This window comes from Lissotriton vulgaris, chromosome 3_1, assembly GCF_964263255.1.
Source record: "Lissotriton vulgaris chromosome 3_1, aLisVul1.2, whole genome shotgun sequence".
Classification (NCBI taxonomy): domain Eukaryota; kingdom Metazoa; phylum Chordata; class Amphibia; order Caudata; family Salamandridae; genus Lissotriton; species Lissotriton vulgaris.
In genome coordinates, this window is record NC_141689.1 from 933,610,196 (window position 1) to 933,636,877 (window position 26,682).

Here is a 26,682-nt window from a genome sequence, read left to right on the forward strand (position 1 = left end):
TGACTGAGTTATTCTTATTGAACTTTACCGCATAAATTAAGTATAGGTAATTTAAATTTACCACATAATTGGCGCCCGAATAGGAACCCCTCCCCCACCTTACGCGCCGGCGGTGCGTTGCAGGCCCGGTCCCCTGCCACAGCCAGACGGACAACTACGCGTACCCGCAGGATTTCCTGTATCTCCCTCAGGCCAACGGAGGTGACTGAGGCTGCGATCGACACCCAGACGAGGCGGTGAGGAGTGTGGAGGATCCCGACCAGAGCCTAGCTGAGAGAGCAAAGTCCGAGGTATTCAGAGGCCCACCAGTTCCGAAGTGCCTACGTCACGAGTCGAGTCCAGTCCGGTCCAGTCCAGTGTCGAGTTTCAGAGGCCTTACGTTTCCGTGCTTCCCGGTGAGTACCGTTGCTGGGGACGCATCTAGACGGGTGCATTAATTGGTGCCCGGTCAAGACGGGTTTGGGTACACAGACCCGGTCTGCACTGTTTAGCGGTGTCTCTGTACTGTTTAGCAGTATATCGAGTATGCAGGTAACAAGTTTTATTCTAGTTATTGTTGTTCGTTTTTCAAAATGTTTAAATGTGTTTTAATGGCATGGTATGAGTGATTGTTCGATCTACATTATCGTGTTTATTGTGTTAGTTGTGTCCAAGCTCCGAGTAAGTATCAAGTACCAAGTAGTACGGCTGAAACATGCCGCTGTTTTCCAAACTGAAACAGATAGGAACTAGAAAAGGGATACTGGAGGAAGCTGTTCCCATTCCACCCAGGGACACTCCAGGGTATTTTATGTACCACAAACACGGCTTAGATGCTGTATTATATCTCGACTTGTGGGTGGATTACACCAAAGATCTAGCAGAGAATCAGAGATGGCCTGCTACAGGGACATGGGATGCCGAGTGCATCATGAGAGTAGAAGAAGCATTATGGAAAAAGAAAGCCAGACAGTCACAGAAAGATGACATTGAATTATGGCGTAAAGAATCACACAGACGTACAGAGAAAGAATTCAGAAAAGCAGAAAAACATAGAGAGGATTCAGACAAAGCCCGAGAAAACGTATTAGTTGAAGAGGGGATACGAGTAAAAGCAGAACAAGTAGACCGACAACGAAACACTCTTGTGAATGGTATGTATCCTCTTCTGGCTGAGGGTTTACCTAAGGCCACTCCGGAAATACCGAAGGATCTCCCCCCTCCATTGCTCCCGACTAAAGTACGTTACAAGAGCACAAAAGACATTTTCCTTTCTTCCTATCTAGACGATGTAGCTCCCTCATATACTTCTGCACCTGCTCATGTACCCATACCACCTGCTCCTGCTGACGTCTCCCTACCCCTACAGCATCAGCTCCCAGGTCCGCTGCCCGCACCTGCTCCCGTTGTTCCCCCCGGTATTCAACAACTGCACCCATCAAATCCTTTTGGGACTGGCGTGGCCCAGGACCCAACCCAGCTACAGCAAGTACAGTCAGGTTATGCTCAAGCCTCCGGTTCAGGAGGTGCTACGGGAGGTTATCAAACACCCCCACAGATACACCGAATTACGATGAGAGATTTAGCAAAGGCACGGACACCGAAAGGCGTTCCGGCCGAACTACTTAGAAGAGAGCTCACAGACTGCAGATATGACCCAGTGCCTGGTACGTCAGGCCCCATGTTACTAGCGTCCCTACGTTTGAGACGCGTTACAGACTATTTAATGTTACTACCAGGAATGCCAGAACATCTAGACAAATTGTACGATTTTATTAGAACAGGAGAAGGGCCGGAGTCTGTTGCTGAAGTCATGTCACGTCAGAAAGTTGAGACTAAAGGTTTGATAATGCGATTTTTGGTTAATTGCTTAATAAGAGAACACGATCAGGCAGGTTTTCCGCAAAGTGAGATGGATAGACTGATTAGATGGAGCCAGAATATGTCGGAGGGTAAACATGATAAGGAAAACCAAGTACATCATATGGTTAGAAAGCTCCGTAAAGAAATAATAGAAATACACGCCCAGCGAGCACCTGACGAAGATCTTGAATTAGACGATCCAACTTCCTCGCAAGAAGAGGAGGAAACAGAGGATTTAGCAGAAACTTCGCAACAGTCAGACAAAGGGACAATAGCATATGTAGGTAAGGGAAAATACCTTAAGAAAAGAATACGTCCAGAAAGTAAGAGACTTTTCCACACTGCTATGTCAAATCCGAAGACTCCTGAACATCTATTTCAGGCTACCGATAAAATACTTCAAGAATGAATGGGGTACCATGTACTCGATTCCATGGATGAACAAGAATTGGCCAGGTCAGCAGTACAATGGGCTGACAATTCTGATAAATATAGTGATGACGCATTAGCGCAGACCTTTTTGAACCTTTCCCCTGATGAACAGAAAATTAGCTGGAATATACATGATTCAGCATCTCATTACGTTGTTCAAAAGCCAACATTCTGATACAGGTCCCCTACCTGATATTTTAATAGAGCTACTCTTGAATAGATGGAGGGGTCTAGGTACCGACTTAATTAAAGAAATTCTAAAACATCGGCACAGATATAGTACTTTCCTGAATCCACAGTTTGTTCCAGCTTCACCCGTAGAAAGAAAAATGTATTACATAGACAGACAGAATCCCTTGCGAGAAGTGCATCCAGTTAGGAATGATGATAATACCTTTACACGTGTGTTTGTGTACACGCCCATAACAAAAATGGAACTATTAGAAATGAAGAAACTAGTGCCTAGTCACGATAAAGACCCTGCAGGTTTTCACCGTGAAATAAAAGACATGTTACTCATGGGTGATTATACCTATCCCGACATTATGAAAATATTAAAAGTATTACTGCCTGCTGGTATTTACGAGAAACTGAAAGAAAAAGAATGGGAGGTGGGAGAGCAAAAGATTGATTGGGCTGCATTAGAGAACGAAGAAAATACTCGAACCCCAGGCCTAGGGCTTGGGTACAAAACTAAAGCATTACCAGGATTGTTAGTACAGGTTTTGCCACGTTTGTTAGCAACAAAAAAGGAGGACTGGGATGCAATCTCAGCCTGCAAACAGAAACCCGATGAAGACACTAGTGATTTTTATTCCCGATTTGAGAAATGTTTTATTATTAATAGTGGCCTGAAAGCAAGTAGCGAGTCATATCCACATCTTTTTGTATCCAAATTGGTCAAAAATTCCCTGCCCCAGGTTAAGAACCGTGTACTGAAAGTCGAGAGCACATGGCAAGCAAACACGCCTTCACAAATGTTACAAATGTTACAGTATCACCAGAATAGAATTAGGGAAGAACATGAGCACGAACAAAGACGTATGAAAGACACGAAAATGAAAATGCTGGTTGCTCAGTCAGTTCCAGCTGACGGTAATAAAAAGGGTATGACACAGTCCAGTAATTCAGCAGCTCCTGTTAAAGGGACATGCAACTATTGTAAACAGCCAGGTCACTATATAAACGATTGTGCAGTATTGAAACACAATATAGCTACAGGTAAAACTAAAGAAAGACCGCGTCCTCCTAGACAGGACCAGGCCCAACAACAAGTATCACAGAATATCCAGCCTATGCAAGCTTCACAACAGACAGTGCAGACCGTAGCGGTACCACAGCCACAGCCCATTGCCGCAACACAACATGCAACGCAACAGATGTACCAGTATGCACAAACAGATTATCCCGATTATCAGCGATACACATGAAACAGCCTAGAGAGGGAAGTTGGCTTGCCTCTTATTGAGGTTCCTGTAGATCAAGAGGGTCCTTACGTACATAGCCAAGTATTAGGGAAAGATAGAAAGTTTTTGATTGATACAGGGGCAAGCAGGACAACTATAAGTCATGACGAGGTTCCAGGGGCACCCCTCTCAGGCTCCCAGATGTTTCCCTTGGATTTTCAGGCAAACCTATCGTGAATGAAGTATCGAAACCAGTACCTCTTTTAGTTGGTCCGTTGTCTCGCACTACCGATTTGTTATTGACGAAATCATGTCCAGAAAACTTGTTAGGTATCAAGACACTGAAAGCTCTAGGAGCTGTTATTTGCTGTTCTCCGGAAGGAGTAAGATTGTTCCTACGTGACTTTAAGGGTCACTATGTGTTGAGAGATATTGATCCCAGATTACAGAATGTTCCTGCAGATTTATGGGCACAAGGCCCCACTGATGTAGGTTGTATGCACATTACACCATATCGAGTCACACTCAAGCCAGGAGTAGTACTACCACGAATCCGACAATACAAGTTACCCCAGATGCTGTAGCTTTACTGAAAATCATTGACAAGCTCATTGCACAAGGAGTGGTTGTTGAAACGGACTCGAATCTATGTAATTCCCCTATCATTCCGATTCTTAAACGTACTGATCCAAATGCACCCCCAGTTTATCGATTAGTCATCGATTTGCGCAAATTGAATAAATGCATTGTACCACAGTATCCCGTGGTTCCAGACATCTCATCTCTATTGACTGCCATTGATTCCGAAGCAGCGTTCTTTACTGTAATTGATCTGAAGAACGCCTTCTTTAGTGTCCCAATTGATCCAGAAAGCCAATACCTTTTCGGATTCTGTTTAAATGGTCGAAGCTTCAATTTTGCACGCGCACCTCAAGGATTCACAGAAAGCCCCAGCATCTATAGCCAAGCACTGAAAAGACAACTAGACAGTATACACATGCCTGACAACACTGCCCTGTTACAGTATGTCGATGATCTACTGATCACCGCCCGCAGCGAACCTGAATGTGAGCAAGCGTCACTGACGGTTTTGCATTTCCTGGCTGACAAGGGACACAAGGTGTCCCCTTCGAAGCTGCAATTCTGTGTTCAGCAAGTGGTTTACCTTGGGCACTTGCTGTCCAAAGGGGGGAGACAGCTAACACCTGACCGCATTCAGTTAATTGTAAACATGTCACAGCCCAAGACACTAAAGGAGGTACGAGCCTTTATAGGCCTCACTTCTTACTGTAGACAATGGATCCCTCAGTATGCATTTCTAGCGAAACCACTCATACAGTTGACAACCCAGGAGGCAGCGACATCGACTGCCCTCCCTTGGACTCAGGAACATACACAAGCTTTTGACGACTTAAAGAAAGCCTTATGTCAAGCACCAGTTTTAGCGACACCATGTTACAGTAAGCCTTTTACACTTTTTGTTACAGATCGTGAAGGTACTGCATTGTCAGTATTCACTCAGGAACAAGCAGGTTCACACAAACCGTGTGCTTATTTTTCTAGCACATTAGATCCGGTAGCCCAGGCGTTGCCTGCCTGCTTGAAATCTGTAGCAGCAACAGCTCTAGCAATCAGACAAAGCGATTCCATAGTGTTAGGACACCAATTGGCAGTACAAGTTCCACACTCCGTGGAAGTTCTTTTAAACCGAACACAGACCCAGCACTTGACGATAGCGCGACTGACAGGTTATGAATTGACATTGTTTCAGCCACACATAGAAATCAGACGTTGCAACACATTGAACCCTGCTACACTTTTGCCATTAAGTGAGACAGACCCATTGGCACATGATTGTATTGAAGTCATTACCATTACGACGAAACCCAGACAAGACTTGACAGACACCGCATTACCAGATCCAGACCTGACACTTTTTGTGGATGGTTCATGCATGAGAACAAGCACAGGAGAATTAGTGGCCGCCTACGCAGTCACGACAGAAACTGAAGTCATAGAAACGAATTGTATTGACACCCTGTCGGCTCAAGCAGCAGAGCTCATCGCTCTGACTCAAGCCTGTATTCAAGCCAAGAACAAAAGAGTTAACATATACACAGATTCACGTTATGCATTCGGAGTTGTACACGACTTCGGAGTGCTCTGGCGAGAGAGAGGTTTTTTGACTTCTCACGGTGCCAAAATTCAGCACGGTCCCCTCATTCAAACTCTGTTAGATGCAATACATCTGCCTACAGCAATATCCATCATGAAGTGCAAGGCACATACGAAAGTCACAGATACAATTTCCCAGGGGAACGACCTGGCAGACCGAACAGCAAAGCATACAGCTCAGACTCAGACTCACGCAACTGATCTGACAAAGACAATAGTCCAGACACCGACACATTGTATGACAGTTAAGGATCCCGCCCTAGATGTAATTGATATACAGACACATGCTACACCAGACGAAATCAAGAAATGGATTGAACTAGGAGGGGTCCAGACAGAACAGGGATGGATGACGAAGGGAAAATCTACATGGTTTCTCCCTGACTCTATGGTCCAAGTAATCATTAACACAGTACACAGTCCTGCACATTTAGGAGAAAAAGCCATGTTAGACAGTATTCAAAACCTCTGGTTCAATAAACATTTACGAGCAGCAGCCAAACAGAAAGTGCGTACTTGCATGATCTGTTGTCAGTTCAACCCAGGTAAAAGCATTCCCGTAGAGCAAGGTGGATTTCATCCTCCCGATCACCCTTTTGAAGTCCTCCAGATGGATTATATCCAGATGGAACGTTGTCGAGGATTCAAATATGTCCTCGTAGTTGTATGTGCACTCTCCCGTTGGACAGAAGCATATCCAGTCCCAGATTACACTGCTCCGACCACTGCCAAGCAGCTGGTTCGTGAATTCTTCCCCAGATATGGTTTGCCCCGCATCGTATATTCAGATAACGGTCAGCCATTCTCGTCCGAGCTTATGAAGCAGGTATCTCTCCTGCTCGGCTATCAATGGAAGTTCCACTGTGTCCGACATCCCGAGGCAGCAGGTCTCGTGGAACGTCATAATCAGACTCTGAAAATTCGTCTTGCCAAGATCTGTAGAGAGAAAGGCGTCGACTGGATAGTAGCTTTACCAGTTGCGCTCTTTTTTATGAGAATGGTCGCACACTCAAGAACAGGGCTATCCCCGTACGAGGTGGTCTTTGGTAGGCCACCGAATATGTGGGGGACGCCTCTGCCGAGAAAAATAACCGATGTTGAGTGTAACATGCTGACAGATTACCTTGCTTCCTTGATGTCTGCACTACAATCATGTTGTTCACAGGTTGCTGCAGCCTTTCCCGACAACACCGAGGTGAAGCCACATGAAGTTGTTCCAGGGGACCTCGTATTCATAAGGAACTTTGACAGGAGAAGTCCGCTGGAGCCCCGTTGGCAAGCGCCGAAGCTAGTACTTTTGACTACAAGGACCGCGATAAAAGTGGAGGGCCGCAAGGGCTGGCTTCACTCGAGTCATGTAAAGAAATACCATGGACTGCCGCCAGATTTGAACTCTCAGCCCTGCCCTCCTCCACAGACTGACTCAAAACTCCCCCTGATAGAGAAAACTTCTTCTCAGGAGTATAAATCTAAATTGAGGTCTAGCAAGTCAGACAGTTTAATTGTTTAAGTCCTCCCCTAGGTGAATCGGTTAGACAAGTCTCTGACATGTATCCCCTAGACCCCAATAGAGAGAGAGATAGACAGAAACAGCTCAAGAAACGTGAATATTGTAAATCACTTCGCAGCCACTGTATCGTGACACTATTGATTATGTTTTTTCTGAGTCTTTTGATTATTGCTGCAAGTATACTGTTGCATATATACTATCCTATTTTCAAGCGTGCACATTCTTCCTTCAATATCACTGCCGAGCACTCTTTCAGTAAACTGCCCCCGCATGAGTTATCTTACCGACTTGCGCTGCGCAACAACACATTCATTAGTATGTTACATCATTCCCATCAGACCAGCAATGCTACCAATTGTTGGATCGGTGGCCGACTCCCTCCCTATCAGAAATACAAGGGAGTTCTGCCCCTCTTTCCGTACCCGTTCACACACAATGGTTCCTGTGGTGCATGGTTTAGTTTGATTAATTCCTTAGATTCCAATTCCGTAGTTTACCAGGGCAACTGGGTATGGGGAAATCTGAACACCGTTTTGCATAAAGTATGTTTCCCTGACAAGGAGGGTCTTCCCAAAAGGACAGGGACTGATCTAGAAAATGAAGTATATGGATTAGGCAACTTTACACTTAACCTCATGATTCTGAACGTTGAATCTGAAACTGCACCAGTCTTGCCCGCTATGTCCGTATTACCAGTCAAAGGTGAATTATGTGTCAGAAAGAATGGTTCAGTACACCTGGGTCATAGTAAATGTACTACTGTGATCGAATTCAGTGATAAAGGCAAATCTACATTTAAAGCTTCCCGTCATTCCTATTTCATTTGTGGTCATACCGCATATATACGCTTACCTCTAGATTGGGATGGTACCTGTTACATTGCATTCCTTCTGCCACCTGTTTTCCTAGCCCCTCCTGATTATCAGAGGGACTCCCATCTAGTACACAATAGACCCCAGAGAGATCTCCCTATTGTCGACTATACTGAAACGGCATGGGAACAATATACAGACTTCAATAAAGGTTTCTTTCCCTACTTAGGTGCTGTCTTTAATAGTAAACTGATACGAAAATTAACCAGAACCCTCGAAGCAGTAGTGAATGAAACTACTTCCGCCTTAGGTAACTTAACAGAGGAGCAGTCTGCTATGCGGATTGTTGTTCTTCAAAATCGTCTTGTCCTTGACGTCATCCTGGCCGATAGGGGCGGAGCTTGTAGAGTCATCGGATCGAGCTGCTGTGTTTTCATTCCAGAAAACGCGCCATCAGTATATAGAGCCATAACCCGTCTTCATAAGATTGCAAGTCAAATACACCAGAATCCAGGCACCTGGACTTGGTCCGGTTGGTTCTGGAGCGTGTTGTCAGCCTGGGGATGGAAGGTCCTATCCTTCCTAGGTATTGCCCTTCTCATAGTATTCAGTTGCTGTCTATGTCTGCAATGTGGGCCAGCGATTTGCGGCTTGTGCGCCACATCATGTATTCCTCATTCAAGTCCACGTTCAAAACACCGTAAGAAGAAAGAAGAGCAAATGATGTTACATGAACAGATTGATAGATTAATGAGGATTGATATCTCATGAAGGGTCCGTAGGGGACAAGGAGGGAATGAGGTAATATGAAATTTTATGGTCAATTGTGTCCCCTATCGTAGACCCCAACGGCTCCATGTATGTGCTTCAAGTACATGTATGTTCCCTCCACTTCCAGCTATGAAGACGCAAATACATTTGCGTCCAACGTTAACCTGTCCTCTTTCAGATCCACCATGAATGGGTCGGATATTCAGTTCCTAAGTGTGCCTTGCCAACGTCTTTACATGGTGCACTTTCATGTTTCACTAGCTCTGGTGAGTTAGGCCCTGATTCCTGCCATCGAACCCTTTCTGCCTTCTGTCTCTGAAAGCTGCAGTCTGCTGTTTCCCGACCCTTGACTTACTCCCTGCGCGGCGAGTGGTGCCTGGCTCGACCCGCTTGCCTGCCAAGACTGTATTCAGCCTTCAAGTTATCTGCTCCGCTCCTCGAAAATACATTCCTGTCTAGTAGTTTAGGAAAACATCCTTCCCAGCGGCAGAGCAAAGGGCCCGGCCTCTCTGTCTCCGTGCAAGTAATTCCCTGCTCCTGTTACCATGGTAGGCCCATGGCCCCCTTGCTTTACACGTAGACACGTAGTCACATATGCACGCACTAGCAGTCAGTATAGAATAGCCTCTGCCCGAGAGACCTTTCCTTCTAGATAATACAGTTCCTCAAACACAAGATATTAGATATGATTTGGGATTAGGTTGTTCTGACACCCCAGACTTCTGTCTCCTCATGTAGGGCTAAATGTCAAGTCCCCTTCACCCTCCAGTTTCACGTCAATCACACGTCATGCTGCTGCGCGCGCATCCATGCCATGTATTTCTGCTGACCCTGCAGGATTCCCCTATGAATCCACCCACTTGTGACACCTCTATGTGACGTGTCTAGCACACACCTCTGTGTACGCCCTCATGCACGCCTTCTGTTACGTACATGTGTTCTTATCTCGTTTCTCTCAGCTGTTACGCCTTCTGCATCTATCACTATTGTAATGCATTGACTATATATATGATGTTCTGTTAATAAAGCATTGTACATGTCCATGTCCATTCCCTTCCTGAACCCTTGTGGTGATGGAACATGCTACCTGGTTCGAACCAATTCCTTTTTAAGGAATAAAACCTTCATAAAACTCAGATGCCACGGACTCTGCCTCTTATTTTTTGACTGAGTTATTCTTATTGAACTTTACCGCATAAATTAAGTATAGGTAATTTAAATTTACCACAATACCATAGGAACTTTCCATTTTGGTCCCGATTTTATGGTGCACTAAGTAAATAATAAAATAATAACATCATGGTAGCAGTAGCACTTATTTACAAGTTGTTAAAAGCAAAATTCATGGGGCCTTTGGACTGTAATGCCTCCCCCTGGAAGACTCGGACTCGCTATGTTACAAAAAAAGAGAAGCACTCACTTAATGAGAGATCTCTTCATGGGCTCAGACGGCGTGGGTGTTCTTCACGCCGTGTCTATGCTGCATGTAAGATCAAAATATTAGCAAGTGCCTTTTAAGCGGCATCCGCTTCGAGAAGTTCGTATATTTGAAGCACTCGTTCATGTTACGCTGTAAGATGAAGTCCGAGATCACTTACTTCAACACACGCGACTCCCTGCAGTAACCTACAATCAGAGGTGCCGTTGGCCCGAATCCTAATGGAGCTTGTGGGAATGGCGTATTTTGAATGTTCGGCAGTTCTGATCACGTGACTGACGTGATCGTGCATCCCTTGACTCAAGATAAATAAATTAAAGGGGATGTTTCCGATTTTCACACCGGGGTAGGAGTTCGAGCCTAGGTCACCGCTTATAATTAATGAAGGTTAATCCCGTAAAATGTAAACCCATATACATTTAAATATGTCGCCAAATTAACAACTGCACGCCTTTCTGTATCGTTGAACCGATGCCCCGGGTGATATTCAAACTGCCACAGCTTTATTCAGCATGCCAGTATTGACGTGATTTTAGCTAGATTTTGACACTTGCTCACTCCTTGTAAGAAGGCACGAGATGACTAAGCTCATGCGATTTCTATGCACAAGAACAGTCTTCAAGATTTTACAATTGACTAAAACAGATCACATTATTCTGGTGGCAGTCATGTATGCCCTTAATACAAAATCCTGTTAACGAAACCCAGTAATTATGGAAATGTGGTTCGAAATTAGTACCAGCAACGCATTTAAAAGAGCCAAGTCTTTCATATTGCCGTTTTCTAGTGGGTTCACAATAATCATTTCAAAAAGGATATTAAACCTCCTAGCTCTGAATAATAGGCACACTCGTAGCTGCTGGGATTGGGTGTCCTCTCTTCGTATCAGAAGGGTTATGTCACAAATCCTCTACCATGTGTGTTTCCTGGAGACTGAAGCTTGTTCCTTTACTCATAGGACGCTCAAGGTTAGTCACAGGGTATACGGATGTTAAAAAAGTATTTTTCTTTGTCAACGCCTCATGACTGTGCCCCAAGGAATATCATCTGTTAGGCCTTTCTAATTGGTGTCCAGACGGTAGATCCATCTTTGCTCCTTCTCAAACAACTTTAGCTTAGAACCTGCATCCAAATCATCTAATATCGTCCAGTGCATATCATTTGGAGTGTGTCTTTTCTCCAAGTAATGCACAGTCAGCTTGGTTGTTGCCTTTTGGCATCGGATGTTGCTGCGATGCTCGCATATCCTGAGTTTTATGCGCCGGGTTGTCATACCAATATATTGTAGGCCACATGGACATGTTAATAAATAAATAACATTGTTGGTATTGCAGTTCGCATGACTGCGTTGTTCCCATTGTTTGCCTGGTTCAATACTCAATGATTTGGTATGGGTTGTGAGGTGACAGATGTTACAATTCCCACAGGGGAAGTGCCCAGTCACTGCAGGTAGACCCCAGGCATTCAGGACAGTTGCTTCTTGTTTTATTGCTGTATTCCTGGGACGTGTATGAACCAAAGAGTCTTTTAGACTCGTATCTCTTTTATAAGAAAACAGAGGCTTCTCCCATTTATATTTATGACTGGTGATTATTTTCCAGTGTTTGGAAATGCATTTACTAATTTCATTCGATAAGGGATTATATGTAGTCACACACGTCAAAGGAATTTCATTACTGTTTGTCTTGGGATGGTTCTCCAAGAGCTTGTCCCTTTGTTGGTTCCAGGCTCTTTTCTGACTTTTGTCAAGAATTCTTTTGGGATACCCTCTATGCTCCAACTTGGAGGTTAAATCCTCTGCCTGTTGTTTATAATCAGACAATTCACTGCAGTTCCGTCGTATCCGAAGATACTGCCCATACGGGAGATTCTCCCATAGGGCCCGGGGAGGAAAACTTGAAAAGTGCAGTAAATTATTTTTTGAAGTTGGCTTATAGTAGGTTTTTGTTTGCAGCTGGTCACCCTGTTTTGTGATTTTGACATCCAAAAAGGTAATTGCATCCACTGCATGTTCATGCATGAATTTCAGATGTGGGTCACATGTGTTGACCCAGGTGAAGAAGTTAGATAGTAAATTCTCCTCACCCTTCCAAATCATGAGCACGTCATCATGATTTGGAAGGGTGAGGAGAATTTACTATCTAACTTTTTCACCTGGGTCAACACGTGTGACCCACATCTGAAATTCACGCAGGGGATTTAACCTCCAAGTTGGAGCATAGAGGGTAAGGCGAGTGTGGCACCTGTACGAGGTAAGGAGAGTCCAGGAGAAAGGGAGAGGTGGTGGTCCAGTCCGGTCAGAGGAGCGCCTGACTGAATCCTGGCGACTGGCTGTTGGCTGAATCACGGGTCCGGGACACGGCAGGCAGGAACCTCAGCGCGGGACAATGGCACCGGAGTGCAGGTGCCACACTCGCCTTTTCTTTCGGAAGAAAAACGCAGACCCGAACTGAACCCCCTAACCATCACCAACAGGACACGATGTGCCTCCGCTCACCAGGTCTCCTCCTGTATGATGCCCCCCAGCACACCACTGAATTGACAACCCTGTCCTGAAGACGACCCCAAGTACTGAGGGTCGAAACGTCATTGACACCACAGCGCAATTGTTTGGCGCAATTCCTTTGCTTGGCTCATATATAAATGAAAATGACAAATAATGAATGCTAATGTTGATATTTGTTACCTGTTGTATATATTCTCATCATTGTTCACTTCGCGCCGTTCAAGTTGTTCACTTTGTTCACTTGCGTCGTCACCTTTATTCACTTGTATATATCACTACACACCAAGTGCCTTCGGGTTGTCATAATATTCCTTCTATGCAGTGCTGCCTTAACTGTATGCCCGTGTGCAATTCCGTTTGATGCAACTTTGGCGATTAACAGCCTTCAAACATCTCTATTGAGTCTCCTTGTTTCTTGCCTTTGTAATGCAGTTTGCATGCATGTTTAATTGTCCTTTGAAGTGAAACCTGTTGGAACATTGTTTCTGTACATGCATGCACTACCTAGTTCCGACGTGGTCTATGGGTCTTACTCCTGTTTTTGTTTCCACTGTACAACCCATGAGAGCGGCACGCTCACAACATTCACTGTTCATCTAGTGCTCGGTCTTTCCTTTTATCCGCAGGTGCACTTAGGGTGATCCCCTTCCCCCATTTTCCCTTTTGTATAGTACAAACAACTTTGTTACTTTCAGATTATTTTGTATCCCCCACATATTGTTTTTTATCCTCCCCAGCCCTGAAGAGTCACATGATCACTCCTTGTGATAAAACACGCGTTGGCTGGTTGTTTGGTTTAACAAAATCGTTGCCTTGTGATATAAAATAAGAATTTTTTCAAACTTACTCTGGTGTTGACCGCTGCATTGTTTTTACATAAAATGCGTACACTAACTGTTTGATATCCTCACCACCTTTGCCCAGGACCGTGCTCAGGATCCTCATCCAGGCCAGGCAGTGGGTCAGGAGTTGTTGGTACATCCTCTGCAATGAAATAGATATATGTTGTTGTGAATTTATGCCAGATGGTGACAGGAGTAATCTGTTTGACATTCAGACTTCCTACTAAATTCCTGTCAGTTCAAAATTGATGTTTACAACATTTGTTCCTCACAGGTTTAGAGGCCAATTTGCAGTATAGTTGCCTTTCAGATGGCAGTATGTCGTCTCTGCATTGTTCACATAACCACTGTGTGACAAGGTTTACCTGTTGTTTCATGACACAAATTGAAACACAGTCACACAGCTCACTAGCCCTGGCATTCCTGCATGTGTGATATGAGGTGCAGTCCACCTCTTCCTTGGTGATTGGGATATATATTATCAAGGACCGGTGTTAAAATTATCGCCGTTTTATCGGCAGCAAACTGCCGATAAAACGGCGATAATGGGCTTGATAATACGCCCTTGTTAATTCCCATAGAAGCCCATGTTCTGATGTTAACATGGGCTTCTATGGGAATTAACAAGGGCGTATTATCAAGCCCATTATCGCCGTTTTATCGGCAGTTTCCTGCCGATAAAACGGCGATAATTTTAACACCGGCCCTTGATAATATGCCCCTTGCTTCCTTTTTCATGATGTCTATACTGATTGTGTTTTGGTCTATTAACACCACTACTGTGAACAGTGCACCAAGTCCCCAGGGTTCCTGCATTTCCTGTGACAAGAATTCCACCCACTGCTCCTGTGAAGGTGAAGGTGTAGTGGTTTGCTCATGCATTAATATGATCCTGCGGTCTGCCTTTCATACAGTTGTTGTGCTGTCTTGCATGTACATTGTGCTTTCATGTGACCAATGGTTCACTTTTTCACACACATCCTGCAAACCTCTACCCAGCTTCCAACCTTGTTACAGTACAGGCATGTGTGAGGGAATGTATTTATAATGGGTTTCCTATTTGTCTATACTCATGTGATTTCATAGCATACCCAGTTAGCTCCATATTTAAGCACTATGTAGCAACTCTGAGGGATTGGCCCAGTCAAACTAGGTAGACTGCTAACACTGATACTCAATACATTTAATCATTGACAGATTAGGTCATCTGTTGAGTTTCGTACATATTTTTGCTCAGTCCCCCTCACTTGTACAGGGATATGTCTTCTCTGCTACACCTGTTTTTGGGCCTTGCACTTAACTTACTGTCACACACAGATTGAACCCAGATAATACACTGCCTCTCATGTGCCTACAACACCAACAATATGCATGACCATATCCAATGGACTGGCTGTTTTTGAGGTCCATGGGATGAGCTCTGGCCTACATGCTAGTAGCGCTGGACTTGGTGACATGTACCTAGCCAGGTTTGCCGGACTACTGGGCCCATCAACCTCATCCACCAACCTCAACTTCTAGCCATCCCTGACTCCTACCCTTTATGGTAGCAGACTAGTTCATCCTACACCATGACAAATCCCTGTTTCACATCCTTCGACTTTGACCTGTGTGGCTTGGTAGGACATTTTGCCTTCTGACTACCTTCTGCCATGTGCTACATCTTCTCCCAGGGCTACATCACATGTAGGATGTGGTTTTCTGTCATTCTTTCCCAGCTGCGACACCGGTGTGACACTGTCAGACACAGCAGTGCTTGTGTCTTGGTCAAGCTACCTTGCAGCATCTTCTCTCCTCCTTGCTATTATATATCTCCCCATTCAAATGCAGTGGCAGTTCAATGTGCTCAATGTACTGCACTACAAGGGGGCCACCATCCGATTCTCCACACACCATATTTTGTTTGAACACTGGTGTGCCTCACTTGCATTCACCCCCACGCCCAGTCTGATTGAGTTAAATACAGGAGTTTGTCAGGTCCCTACCATGGGACCTGACACTTATGTGCTCTCAGCCAAGACATCAGGACAGGCTGTGGGAAATGTAGTTTCATGCAGTTTAGTACACACGTGACTCTTGGCATGTTCCTATGTGTTAATCTTTCACAAGCCCCTCATCTGACCTCCCTTCTCAAGTGTGCAATTCTCCTCTAACAAGCCCACTTCATTTCATTGCATCAGAGTCCATATTTGTTTTCATGGGCCCAAGTTAGACACAGTGGCCGCATGGTGCAAGGTGGCCTACATCGTAACAGTCAGTTTGGGCAGGGTTAATGTGTCCATGCATGATTTATTGATCCATTCCATGTTTGTTGCTTTGTATTCTGATACTTGTAGCTCTAGTGACTCATGTTATACATTCCACTAGAAGTGCTAGTAAACAAAGGTGAACCTGGACTGGTGCTGCACTTCACACATGCAAGGGAGAAATGTGAGGGAGCTGGACTGAGCTCTGCCACATGTAACTCGGCAGTGTGACTTACAGTAATGTGAAATTTAATTGTACATGACCCAGATTCCTGTCCTTTGCCCTCAAGACATTGCAGTGGAGAGCTGGTACCTAGCTCGCAGTTCTGGACAACATTACCGTTTTGCCCAATTTGGCCCTCATAGTGGCTTACGCTGTAGGTTTTGTTGTTCCTCTAGGACTACAAAGTCTTGTCCCAGAAATCCTGCCACCAACTCCTCTGGGATGACAGCTGCCACTGGCTCTACAAGGCATCCAGCTCCTCGTGTGGCCCGGGCTTCCACCTCCGGTCTTCATGGCTGGCTTCAGGTCATTGGCCATTTTCTCCTTTGTCCTGTTTTGCAGTTGGTGACTGTCCTCTTGGCCTGGGCCAGGCTGTTGATCTTGGCCACTATGGACTGACAAATCAACTCTTTCATTCCAAAAGGCAATTTTGAGCTAACAAATAGCTAATGTTCATGCTCTGTCCCCTCAGTGATCAAGATTTCATTCTACTCCTCACTGAAGTTGCACTTTCTCTTCCACTCCCCCTCGCATTCTGTCTGAACATCTTGGTTGGTGCTGGGGTAGTTGGGATTGTTATCCTTGCTGCTAATCTGTTCTCCCCACTCCATGGTTGACTTCTGTGAAGTATGAGAATGTTTTTTTTTTCCGCAGAGTAGTTTTTTTTTTTTTTTGACACCAAGCAAAGAAAAGTGATGCCCGGCTGATTAGCATCGATTTACGTGCCGCTAACAAGCCTTATGACAGTTCTGCTCCTGATGCATCAATTTCTGCTGTGATAACACACCCGCAGCAGCATCATTTTTTTTATGCTTCCTGATCTCAACGAGATGGTGCGCCATACTGTAAAATATGGTGCACCCATGGCATTTAAAACTGATGTAGCAAATTGCAGATCATTTTGAAGCATCGCTGATACAACACATCAATGCATCAATCTTGTACATGAGGCCACTAGTCTATAGTACTGTTTTTTCCTAAGTCCAACCTGAAGCAGAGTTTTTTATTTTTCATAAATTCAGATCTAGAATTTTTTCAGTACCATCTGACAAAATACCTTTTGAATGGAATCAATTAGACTAAGTGGTCTACAGTTAGTGGACAGGTTCCTCTCACCCTTCTTGTGGATAGATACCATCTCAGCTCCTTTCCACTGGCTTGGAAATGGAGCTCCCTTTGCAATTGCATTGGACAGTGCTAAGATGTATTTAGATCATTTATCTTTTTCATGAATAAAGATGTTTCCTGGTATTCTATCTTTCCCTGGTGCCTTTCCATGGACACAATTGTCATCTATGGCAGTTTTGATATCACTTAGATTGAATAGTAGATCATTGTGCTTCTGGACTTCAAATAAGGGCTGAGCACCATGTGCAAGGACTTGTATTTCATCTGCACACAAAGCTTTAAAGTGATTTGACCAGTCAAATGTGGGGTTGGGTAGAGCTCACAGAGTTTCTCTCCATGGAATTTCAGGGAATTACCTACAAACTGCGAGATTCTATGATTCAAAGGAATTCCGAGATCGGCGGATTTTGGTACGTTGAGCTGCTCACGCTGTTTTTAAGTGCCAGGAATTTGTCCTGCACTGTAAAATAAGTGCAAATGGCAAATGTGATGCACAAGAGGGTGCTGCTTCTTTCTGCCTCTTGAGTAGATTTCCTACTCGTGCTGCAGCTTTTCCAAAGTAAGCCGCAGCTTTACTTAAGGCAAGTGATAGTACCCTGCCATGACCGCCCGCGTAGAGAAATCTCGTCAGGGTGCGGTCTAGCGCTCAATTTCCTCACTTGCCAAATTAACGTTGGTGAGCCACGCATGAGAAAAAACTCCACCACGTGGTGGCTGGAGGAGTTTTTCTGAAACTCTGTGCACCAAGCATAGCACGGAGTGCACAGAAATTTTCAAACTCCGCCAGTGGAGTGGAGTTTATTGCCCATCCGAAGTCAAAAAGTTAGATGTGGTTAGTTGTTTGTGTGACCCCCACATTGCCTCTACATGTGCCAAGGGACTAGAATTTGCTTGAATCTTTATATGAAGATGATTTTTTAAGATCCCTCCATCTATTTTCATCCTAGTCCCCTTTTGCTTTGTGTTAGATTTGCTTGTACATCTTCCTTAATACACTTATTATACCCAGGTTCTTTGATCTTATAGCCAGGGTTAGCTGTTTTCTAGACTGCCTGCACTCCCTAGACTGCCTGCACTCCTCAATAAACCATGTAGTGAAGTTTCATAAGCAACTTTTAGAGTATGTAGCAGGAGCTACAAAATACAATGCATTATGCTAAAAAAAAGTATGAGGGTATGCCTGAATCTTTCGTTATGCTATCGTCCTCAAACGGTATGGCATCTAAACTATATATAGATTCAGGCTAATGAGGGAAAATGTGTCATGCTGTACAGCTAATTAGTTCCATTTGAGGCAGCGTTTGTCATTTGTGGGCTTGACATCCAATGTTATTTGACGTGGTAGAGGATAGGAAGGCAACCTTCTGCAGAGTGAAAACATACTAGGACACAGAGGGTTATGGTCACCCTCAGTTGTTTCCCTGACTACCATGTCCTCCACATTGTGCCACAGTCTAAGTTCGACCTGGACGTAGCCAACTCAGCTCACACAATTAGGGTTATTGTAAGGGAATGCCATTCCTTTATCAGACTTGGTTCGACCAATAGTTGTCCTAAGACCAAATTCTAGAGTGAAAACCTTAATTTGTGTGGATGCTTGCATTCACTTTGTTACATGGGCTAAACGCAGCTGGATAATAGCTCATATCTCGTCTTCTTCTCTAGTAAGAATAATGTTTTCCCTGTCCAGGGGTTCAAATGTAGTGTTAAAATCCAGTGATAAAATGAAGTATGAATGATATTTCCTCTTGTCCCAATGATTCTCAAAGATTTGCAGTGTGTCCAACAGTTTACCTCCCTTGACCCCTTGCATAGATATTATACGTCTAGGATGGGGTTCTTATGAGTTCTTAGTTGGATTCCTAAAATGTCAGGGGAATCAATAGCTAATCTCTGAGTTGTCCAATTGAGTGAAGCTCTAATCCATATTAATAGTACTCCAAATGGTCACCCATAGTGATTTGAATTAGCTGGTATATAGCAGTTTATATACCCAGCCCTAAACACTGGATCAATATTCCACATTTCCTGGAAAATGCAGAATTCAAATGTCTTTAAGAAATCATTCCAATCCAGTGGATCAATTTTGGCCTTTGGACCTGTCACATTCCAGGAGATAGTTGTTACCTTAGCAGAAACTTCAGACGTAGGTGTTATTTTAAAATAGACAGGGTTCTACTGGGGAATTGTGTTATATGTAGTAGTATCAATTTCCTGGGTATTGGGTAGAGTGATGATTCTCTGAGCATTGGGGTAATTGGAATTCAATCTGGAATCTATTGTTGCAGTGGTGCAGCTATAGTCATCATTCTGGAAATAGGTAGTTCCTCGCTCGACCTCCAGTTATTTACCTGAGTAATATGCAACCTGAGAAAGCAGAAGCAAAACAATTGTAAGATTAGGGAGAGAAGTGTCAGTATGGAGGATCTACTCACAATTAGAGTTAGCAATACATTGTATGCCTACAGCTGCACATAGATAGTCCACAGAGGTATGTCAATAGCCTTGTCCTAGTATCACCACTGACAGCAATTCCAAAGGTAGTAGGAATAGAAGAGACACCAAAGGACAGCTTTGTCTAGTGCCCTTATTAATATTAAACAGTTCTGAAAGAAGCATCCCTAGTTCATGTGGGATTTTGTGTTCTGGTATAGCCATCAAACGTTGGCAATAAAGACTTGCTCAGCTTTTTCCAGGTACCTAATTAGGTAACCCACTCCACTATGTCAAATAATGTATCCACATCTAGTGTAAGAATTATATATTCTTCTTGTGATTCCCTGGAAAGCCATAGCAGGCAAACTTCAGAAGAGATTCATAGTTATCCAATACTCTTCAATAGCAGTAGACAATGGCATGTGTGTGTGCACCTTAAAGTTCAAGCTCCGGCAGCTAGATAGATAAACAAAATGATCACAAGCACACACGTTTTTGTGGAAGCACACAACTTTTGCCCAATTAACACATGTACTCCTGCCTGCCCACATGTGGGCAGAGACAAAGCCCCTATCCTGGTGTTTGTCCCATATTTGTGGTGACAGCTGAGCTGTCAAGCTAGAGCATGTAGATACCAGAAACCAATCCATCTCAGTTAACAGCACAAAGGATAGGCAGATGAACAGAAATAGAGAACCTCAGATATGTACAAGTGTCGTCTGACTCTTTACAAAATCTTCTTATACTGTAAGGGGCAGTTAAAGATGAATCCTCAGAAAAATCTGGCTCTTGAGTAGTCAGGCTTCTGAATGTACTTTTTTCATTTTTACATTTTTCTGTAGTGCTCTAGTTAACCTCTAAACAGATTTATTTTATTAAATGATGATAAGGTGATTAGTGACATCATAACAATCTATATCTATACTACTATTATAAAGGACGAACTTTGAACCTTTGAGGCGGGTAAACTCGGAAGCACAGCGCCAATCCACACACCTGATACATTGTTGTAATCGTCAGGGTGTACGGATGGACATAGGCTATATAAACGTAATAAATATACGTTATTTAAAAAATTTACCGAAAAAAATAGTAGCAAGAAGCGCCGGCCGCGACGTGTGTGCTGACGTGAGGAGCGCGAGGAGGAGCGGCGTCCAGGAGCGCGAGGAGGTTTGGCGGACATGGCACGGGGAGGAGCGGTGAGGAGCGGCGGTTGAGGTAGATTATTTATTTAGGAGCGTGAGCGGCGGAAAAATGAAGCAAAAATGACAATCGTGAGCAAGAGGAAGTAAACGGAGCATTACAAAAGTGAGCCAAACGGTGCATTACAGGAGGAAAAAGTTATGTGTGCAGGTTACAAAAGCGTACATCGTGAGCAAGAGGAAGCAAACGGAGCATTACAAAAGTGAGCCAAACGGTGCTTTACAGGAGGAAAAAGTGACGTGTGCAGGTTACAAAAGCGTACAAAGTAAACACAGAGGTATAATACTGCATAACAGGAGGAAATAGTGACGTGTGCAGGTTACAAAAGCGTACAGCGTACAAAGTAAACATAGAGGTATAAAACTGCAATATATGGAGGAAGGCTCCGGGGGACCCACGGACAACGTCGGGGCGGGCGGGGGCCCTGAAGCCTAATTGCTCCCGGACAACGTTGGGACGGGCTGCTAGTAATGCTATAATTGCAGTTCAGATCAAGCGTTTGATTTTACAGTCATAACAATACTTATAAGAGATTCATCATGGATATTCTTGGAACAAATCCCTTAAATCTTTGAACTTGTGATTCTTGTACAAGAGTGAGGATCACCCAATGCAGTCTGTTTGCCAATATTTCGGCCACAAATTGGATATGTCGCTGAATAATGATATTAGTAAGAAATTACTGTAATATTAGACTAGGTAAACGGATTCCCTTAAATTTGGCATTCTCACAATCAGGATCTCCTGGTATGTCATGGCCTCCATGTGCTCATTCTAAATGTGGGTATTTTGACTAGTTGAGACCTACATTTCAGAATGACCAACCCGTTCTTATAAGACTCTGCCCTACTAGGATGGTGTTTAAAACATATTTGAAAAATCATCTGATGACCCTGGCTTTCTCTGGTAGAATGTCCCCCTATGTACCTTTAGTGATGCGTATGTTTCACAACATTTTCCACTAATGTCTAGTTTAAATTGTGTAGAGTACTTTTGTTTGTAATAATAGTTTGAATAAAAGCTCTATATAAATTCATTAGAAATAAATAAACCATGCTGGATGGAAGATATGGTTGAAGCCAATAAGTCCCAGATTGCAAGGTTCTGTTGGCTAATAAGACACAATTTAAGTTATTTCATATGACATGGGATACTTCGCAACTATTAATGTGGACTGAAAAAAATACAACAAACATTTACTTTTTGACAATTGTACTTGTTAATTTTTATATTTTACATCTTTATTTCCGTGGTATTCTCCATTTTTAACAAAATAAGTTTGTGTTATTTACCTTTGGGCCTGATTTAGACTTTGACATAGAGGATACTCCATAGAAACTTGACAGAGATTTTATCTTCCTTACTATAAGTGCAGGAAAATGTTATGCACTTGTAATAAAGAAAACGAGTATCCACCTACTATACTCTAAATGAGGTCCTTTGTCTCATTTTCGTTTATGATGGTCCTCTAAAAGTTTCCAGTCAAGTATATAGATGTAATTCCTGATCTAAAAAATCCAATCCCATAAATTGAAGTAAGGTGACATGCAAAAGAAAAAAAACTGGTCTAGCTGAACTGTGTCGTCAGGCAATGCACAGCACAGTTCTATTTGAAGAATGTATTTCTTTTCTGCAATTGCCATACTAATAAGAACAGCAAATGATTTATAAAGAACAAAGTAAACAAACATTACCTAATTCCTGAAGTATGACTCTAGAAGCTCAACCATTCACCAAAAACAGTAGTCCCATTCATATTTATCATGACCCTCATTACCGCCATTAGACTTTAGCTGGAAATCCTTCAAAAAGCCAAAACTAAAAAGGGGTCAAATGATAACCTTTCTTTTGATCTTGATACAAAGTGCCTCAATATCTTTTGATAATTGAAGCCAAATGAATATTTTCAACATCGATACAGCAGCTTTTGAAAGTAAATACAGCAAATCACTTCTATGGATGATCCATAAGTTATTGCAATCAAGCCCATTTCTAATCTTACCTATTCCACTGTCAACTCGAGTCGACTTTTGTTAGTAAAACATGGCTTACAGAGTTGGGATTCTAAAATCTGAGGTTTTACTATCGAGATGGTTGATTATACTTCAGGAGGGTAAAATGTAATTTTAAGAATTTTTCGCCCAGTATAAACTCTCATTAGGGAGGGAAACCTCTTTTCCTTGGGCTAGACTGATAGATGTGACTTTAGCCTGCTGTTTTATACAGTGGCTGGACCAAGATGAATTATTTGACGCATTGGCTCCCAAATAGGCATTTATTTGCGGGTTTGTATAGCGTTTGATTCAACTCCCGGAGGAGTATCTCGGCGCTTTTGCAGCCACAACGGTAAGATGTATACAAGTTTAGCTAGATTGGATGATTAGAGTTGGAACAGATGGGTTTTAAGTTGTTTCCTAAATTGTAGGTGTTCTGAGCATTGTCTGAGGGCTCTAGGGAGACTATTCCAAAGAGAGGGTCCAGCCACAGACAGTGCCTTACCACCATGTCTAGCCTTCTTACTCCGAGGGACACATAGCAAATCCTGGTCACTGGACATGAGGAAGCGTGTAGGAATGTAGGGGATGAATTTGTTTTTTAGGTATTCGGGCCCTGAACCGTTAAGGCATTTATGAATAATGCAGCAAGTTTTGAATTTGGTTCTCTGTTTTATGGGCAACCAATGAAGTTTTGCCAATAGAGGTTTGGAAGGGGTTCGGGTAGGGGCGTTAAGGACTAATCGAGCTGCAGTGTTTTGAACCACTTGGAGTTTTGCTAGAACTCCTTCATTAGCGGTCAGAAACAGGCCATTGCAGTAGTCTATGCGACTTAAAACAAGAGCCTGCACCAGAGTTTTTCTGACTGAGTCGGGAAGCAGAGGGAATACTTTCCGTAAGAGCCCAATTACGTGGAAGCATGAACCCACAACGTAGTTGCTATGCTGCTAGAGTTCCTGATCTAGTTTGACTCCTAGATTTTTTACAACCTGCTTTGGCTCCGGGACTGGACCAAGATCTTGTGGCCACCAGTCCGAAATCCATAGCAGTTTTGCTTTTCCAAACAACATGACTTCGGTCTTACCGACATTGCATTGAAGATAGTTGGTGGACATCCAATGCGCCACAGCCTTCATACCCTGGGAAAAGGAGTTCCTGACCTTGGGGGTGAGATGTTTGAAAGGGAAGAAGAGCTGGGTGTCGTCGGCGTAGGACACCGGAATAAAGCCATATGTTCTCATGATGCTGGCCAGGGGTGCCACATATATATTAAAGAGGGTGGGACTCAAACAAGAGCCCTGTGGCACCCCTTTTGAGATCTCAGTCATTTCTGAACGATAGGCCCCCAAGGTCACTCGTTGGATCCGGCTAGATAGAAAACTCCTAAGCCAGGCTAGAGCCTTGTTATTCAAGCCAATGCTGGCCAGCCGAGTTGTCAGGATGTTGTGAGACATGGTGTCAAACGCCGCAGACAGGTCCAATAGTACCCGGATCACGGAGAAGCCCTTGTCCTGATACATATGTAGATCGTCTGCGACTGACATCAAGGTGGCTTTGGTACTGTGCTTGGGCCGGAAACCCGATTGAGAATAGTCCAATCGACCTGCCAACTCCACATAGTTAGATAAATGTCGATTGACATATTTCTCAACAAGTTTGCCCAAGAATGGGAGAAGAGATATAGGCCTTAGATTGTTGAATTCTGTCCACGGGAAGGCTGAGTTTTTCCTGATAGGCCTGACCGAGGCCCTTTTCCATTCCATGGGGACTTCTCCGTTGTTAAGGGAGAGATTCACAAGTTTTTGAATCCCAGGGCCTAGAACATTGGCCAGCATAGGCATTAATCTTGCCGGAAGTATGTCAGTTGGGCATCCACTTTTAATCTGGGGAATTAGGGATGTAACCTCCTCTAAAGAAATAGGTGGAAACTGTCAAGGAGGTGGGTGGAGAAAGTTTCTGCAACTGTCTCTATCATTGACCTAGGAGATGATTTTTCTCCATCAAAGGATTGAGTAGAGTTGATCATTTTTTCATAAATTCCGTCTATTTTTCTAGTAAAAAATAGCAAAATGTTGTTGCAGAATTGCTGCAATGCTAGCTCCGGACTTTCACAAGCCATAGGTTTCACGAAAGATTGCAGTATTTGATAAAGCACTCTAGGAGAGTTTCCCGCAGTCATAAGCTGGGATGCAATGAGGAGGGAGAATGCCAGTAACCTTTTTTGTCCTCGGCCAATTTAGATATTCTCCATTTCTTTTCGAGTTTTCTAGCTGCTTGTTTTAATGATCTAAGATGCTCTGAATACCAGACTTCTTGTTTATGAGCAGGGCGAGTTTTGAAATGTTTTAGGGGCGCAATGATATCTACTGCTGTGGCAATTGCCCCTTCGAAATTTTCAATAGCAGTCTCAATGTTCACAGTAGGGGTCAAAGTGGGTTCAACATATCTGTCTTTGAAAGATTCCAGAGTAATTTTGTGCCACTGTCTTCTCTTGGTAGGTAGGGAAATTTGACTAGTTGGCAGGGGGTTAGCTATGGAAGTGTAAAATTCAATAATAAAGTGGTCAGTGCACTCTACTTGGGAAGGGGGTAGACATTTAGTCAATGGAGAGTTGGTCAGGACCAGATCCAGGGTGTGTCCTGCCTTATGTGAGGGGCCGCTATTAACTTGTTTCAATCCCAGTGAAGACAGATCTACTAATAGTGATTGTGCTTCCTTGCATTCTGCTAAGTCACTATGAACGTTAAAATCACCTAGAAGCAGGAAGTCTTCGTGTTCCTGTACATGTGGAGCCAGATTATCATTCCTCTACTCAAGAAGCCTGGTTTAGATCCTGAGGTTTTGGCCAACTATAGGCCCATCTCTCTCCTGCCCGCATTTGCTAAGATCTTGGAGAAGCATGCGCATATTGTGCTCTCCTTACCCAATCCGGCTTCCGTACCAACTTAAGCACCGAAACGGTGCTCTTGGAAGTCTCGGAGGCAATCAAGGAGGTCCTGGATTCAGGAGGCAAAGCTATGCTTGTGATGCTTGACCTGTCGGCGGCTTTTGACACCGTCCCCCACGAGGGTCTCCTCGCCAGACTTCATGAGATCGGTCTGAGGGGGATGGTGCTCAGCTGGTTTAGATCTTTTTTGGCTGGCCGCCGACAAAAGGTCTGGGCGTCTCCTTGGTCTGCCGTGATGCCGCCATTGGGATTCGGAGTCCCGCAGGGCTCAGTGCTGAGCCCGACTCTTTTCAACATCTTCATGACCCCTCTGGCGGCACTGGCGGAGTCGTTTGGGGCCCAGATCGTATCCTATGCCGATGATACCCAGCTCCTCTTTACCTGTGGGAAAGGAGCAGACTTTGATGGAGAGAGTATCCGCGGGTGCCTTGGGGCTGTTTTTAACTGGTTCCAGCTTAACAGCCTCAAGTGCAACTCAGATAAATCTGAGGTACTCTTCTTCGGCTGCCGGTCTGGCAGGAATGGTGGCCTGTCAACATGTTTCCTCCAGCAGGCTCCTCCCAGCTTGCCAAGAATCTGGGGATTAAGATCGATAATGGCCTGACACTGAGATCACAGATCCTGGGCCTAACGGGTACATGCTTTGGCCTCCTCAGGATGCTCCGCAAGTTTCTTCCTCTGCTCCCAGAAGATCATAGGAAGCTCACGGTTCAGGCCTTAATTGGCTTGAGACTGGACTATTCCAATGTCCTCTATCTCATCTTGCCGGAG